The following is a 4,838-nucleotide window of genomic DNA, read 5'->3' as shown; positions in this document are numbered from 1 at the left end:
AGCTGGAGGTGATGGAGAATCAGACTCACTCTCATTCATATCCCTTTCCTCTGAATCATTATCCTCAATCACAAGCTCCTTACTCTTCTTTTTGCTTGCTAGAGCTTTTTGTTTACCAAGTGAAGACTTAGGCTGAGTTGCTTTCTTCTTTTTCTTCTCAACAACCCTTTCTACAACCTCCTTTGTCTTAGTTTGTTTCTCTCCAGGTCTCAAGTTGGTTCTACCCATTGTTTCTATCAAAAATACAAAAACACTTGAAAAATATTAGTAAGACTCACTAGGAGCCACAACTTGAATCCACATCTAGCAAGTGCTAAGTATTTAAGAGATATATCAACAAAAATAAACCATGGAACAAATGAGAACCAACTTAGATACAAACTTCACAGTCAAATTCAAATTTAATTCTTAAAAATTTAAGAACTCAATAAACCACCGAACATGATCAATTGGTCTCCAAAACTGCTAGTCTCTTCCAAGATGCGTAATTGAACAATAGACAAGGTAAATAAACAATAAAACTTAAATTTCCCCAAGTTTTTTGATTTTAACAATTCTAAAGAACCCTAAGTGCTCATAAATCAAAAATTTCGAAATTTAACATTAAACATAGCAATTCAAACGAAATTGGAACCAGCTAACATTAATATCAAGCTAAACAACCTAAAATCAATGCATAAATAACTTGAAGGTCAATTCTAACACATATTGGATTCAAACTTGAATAAGAGAAAAGGAGAAAAAGAATGTCTTACCTTGTTGTCGATGAGGAGTGAAGAAGAACTAGCAGGTGGGGTTAGAAGTAATTAAAAGAGCTTGCAAATCCAAAACCAACACACCAAAAATCTTTGAAAACGTTTGAGCGATGAGAGAGATACAAAGATTTTAGTGTTCTAAGGGTTTTAGGAGTTTGAAATCGACAAAGAGAGAAGAGAGAAGAAGGATTTCGGGTTTTAGAGGTTGAGAGATGCAGTAAACCGGCCAAAATAGATTAGAACTAGGTGAAATTGAGACCGGTTTACTTAGATTGGCCCAACTAAACCGAGAAGGGAAAGGAAAACTTACCTGCATGAGCTCTAGCGGCCAGCCTTTGCCCGATGGTCACGGCCGATGGCTCCACTCGGCCACGGTTTGGCCACTGGTCCTGCCCGCTCATAGCTGCGATAAAAAACTCCTCCTCGTTTCACTCATCACTCTCAATCGGCCAGCCTTTTCCCGATGCTCCCAACCGCTCATAGTCGCGATCAAAGTGGCATTGTCTCACACAACCACGACTTGGCCGATGGTCTTGAACCGATGGCATCACGCGGGCACGGTTTGGCCGCGTCTCTTGCCCGCTCATGGTCGTGATCGAAGACCTGCTTCACACCCATGAGTCTTAATCAGCCAGGCTTCATCTATTCAACACCAAGTTCACATAAGTCTCCCAAACTTCCTATTGTTCAAAACTCAAAAACACAAAACCTTAAACACACATACTAAAATAAATGTAGATGATATTTACATAAGGATACCATGGGAATGCCTCCCAAGTGCACTTGTTTTATGTCTCTAAGCTTGACGTTACCGCACAGCTTAGGCGTCTTGAGGTTCTGAGAGAGAAATAGTTGTTCCCTCCTCAATGAAGTCGTTGGCTAAGTAGTGCTTCAACCTTTGTCCATTAACCAAAAACTCTTTTCCAGCCTTGTTCAGCAACACCAAGGCTCCATAAGGTCTAACCTCCTTGATCTAAAAAACGGTCCGGACCAGCGGGACTTGAGTTTTCCAAGGAATAGCTTCAAGCAGGAATTGAACAGTAACACCAAATCTCCTTCCTTGAAAACCCTTGGAAGAATTCTCTTGTCATGGAATGCTTTTGTCCTCTCCTTGTAGATCTTTAAACTCTGATAAGCTTCAAGGCGGATCTCTTCCAACTCATTCAATTGCACCAAGCGTTTCTCAACAGCATTCTTGATATCAAAGTTAAGAAGCTTGACTGCCTACATTGCTTTATACTCTAATTCAACTGGCGAATGACAAGACTTTCCATAGAGAAGGTTGAATGGAGTGGCTCCAATTGGTGTCTTGTAGGCAGTTCTATATACCCATAGAACATCATCCAATTGGTGTCTTGTAGGCAGTTCTATATACCCATAGAGCATCATCCAACCTCTAAAATAGGAGTTTGTGGCATTTCATTTCTCCTGCTGATATTTCATTTTCTTTGACATGAATCACACTTGGAGATAATCTCTTGAGTGTCCTTGAACATTGTTGGCCACCACAAACCAGCTTGAAGAAACTTTTTGACTGTCTTGAATGTAGCAAAATGACCTCCATATGCTGCTCCATGACAAAGCTCTACTAACCCTTCTATCTCTTCTTTAGCAACACATCTTCTATAAATCTTGTCCTTACAAAGAGTGTAGAGGCAAGGTGCATCCCAATAGTAGTTGTTGATGTCCTTGAAGAACTTTTTGGTGGCTCTATTCCACAAGCAAGCTAGTTAACAAAATCAGCATACCAAGGACCATTCTCCAAGCTTTTTCCAAGTCTCATGGCTCTTGTCAAGGAGTTGAATTGCCATTATCTGCTCTTCAGGAAGTGCATCATTGATTGGAATCTCATTGTCAATCATTAATCTTGATAGATGATCAGTTACTCCATTCTCAATACCCTTCTTGTCTTTAATCTCCAAATCAAACTCTTGAAGTAGCAATATCCATCTCAACAGCCCTGGTTTAGCATCCTTTGCTAAAAGATGTCCCAATGCTGCATGATCAGTGTGAACAACTACCTTTGAACCCACCATGTATTGCCTGAACTTTTCAAATGCAAAGACAATAGCTATAAGCTCTTTTTCTGTGTAGCATACTTGACTTGAGCTTTATCCAAGGTTCTACTTGCATAGTATATAACATGAAGCTTCTTATCTTTTCTTTGACCAAGCACTGCTCCAACTGCATAGTCACTAGCATCACACATGATTTCAAATGGCAAATTTCAATCTAAAGCTTGAACTATTGGAGCACTAACCAACTCTTCCTTTATCTTCTTGAAAGCTTGAAGACACTCATTAAACTCAAATTCAACTTCCTTACACAGAAATCTTGTAAGAGGTCTAGCAATCTTTGAGAAGTCTTTAATGAACCTTCTATAGAATCCAGCGTGGCCCAAAAAGCTTCTTATTCCCTTAAATGAATTTGGTGGTGCTAGATTGGTCATCACATCAATCTTAGCTCTATCAACTTCAATGCATTTCTCTGAAATCTTATGTCCCAACACAATTCATTCTTTCACCATGAAGTGACACTTCTCCCAATTTAAGACCAAATTTGTTTCCTCACACCTCTTTAAGACCCTGCACAAATTAGAAAGACAACCAGAAAAAGAGTCTCCATAGAGAGAGAAGTCATCCATGAAAACCTCCACAACATCCTTAATTAGATCAGAAAAATTGACATCATGCATCTTTGGAAAGTAGCTGGAGCATTACACAATCCAAATGGCATCCTTCTATAAGCAAAAGTACCATAAGGACATGTGAAAGTAGTCTTTTCCTAATCATTGGGATGTATGGAGATTTGAAAAAAACCATAATAACCATCAAGAAAGCAATAATGAGTATAACTAGCAAGCCTCTCTAACATTTGATCAATAAATGGTAAAGGAAAGTGATCTTTTCTAGATGCAGCATTAATTCTCCTATAATCATTACACATGCGATGACCAGTTATAGTTCTAGTAGGAATTAGCTCATCTTTATCATTCTTAAAAACTGTAACTCCTCCTTTCTGTGGCACCACATGTACAGGTGAAACCCATGTACTATCTGATATAGGATATATGATACCAGCATCAAGGAGTTTAAGAATCTCTTTCCTCACCACATCTCTTAAGTTAGGGTTTAACCTTCTTTGTGGTTCAATGGAAGTCATTGATTCTTCATCTAAATGAATTATATGCATGCAAAGAGTTTCAGAAATTCCTTTAATATCATCAAGTGAATAACCAATAGCCCCCCTATACTTTTTTAATTCACCTAGAAGAGTAACAGTTTCTTGTTCACTAAGTTCTTCATTGATAATGACAGGATAAGTAGAGTTTTTACCTAGAAAAGCATACCTTATCCCCTTAGGGAGTGGTTTAAGTTCAATCTTGCGTGCCTTAAGCTCACTCCAATCTTCATTTGAGTCTACTTCAACCGAACACACCATTTGCTCTTTTAACTCAAGGAAGCTTCCATCATCATTAGAAGGTTTGTGAGAGTCAAGGATCTTTTCATAACCTTCACTATCTTCCTTTAGCAAACCAAACTCTCCTTGTTTAACTGTCAAAGTGCTTTGGAGCTCATCTTCTATTGCCAATTCCTCCAAAATCTCATCAGCTAAAGTGATGTTCATATATTTTACCATGTTTTCCCTTAGTTTATTCACATATTTTGCATTTTTTGCTATCCATTTTGACCATTATTGCATAGCTTTAGCACTAATCATGCATTAGAGTTTAGTTGCATTGCATTTGCATCTTTCCATGCATAATCAGGTGATTTTGGAGCTTAAGGAGCATAGAAGCAATGCTGAGGAGAAGTGAAGCAATCATGAAGGGAAAGCAAGAGAGTGAAGGCTGAAGAACCAATGTCCAGAGTCCAACTCGACCCCACACTCGACCAGACACTCGACCGTGTGCAGAGGAGGACTCGACCGAGTGGAGGAAGCAGAAGAAAAGCCAACTCAACCAGCCACTCGACTGAGCACAGGGTCGAGTTGACCGAGCTGTTGACTATTTTGTCTTTTAGTATTTTTAGGGCTTCCACCTCCTCTCCTATATAAAGCCTTGTACCTGCAGCCACCAAAGAG

This window comes from Camelina sativa, chromosome 12, assembly GCF_000633955.1.
Source record: "Camelina sativa cultivar DH55 chromosome 12, Cs, whole genome shotgun sequence".
In the NCBI taxonomy this organism is placed as follows: Eukaryota; Viridiplantae; Streptophyta; class Magnoliopsida; order Brassicales; family Brassicaceae; genus Camelina; species Camelina sativa.
This window is presented reverse-complemented; position numbering follows the sequence as displayed.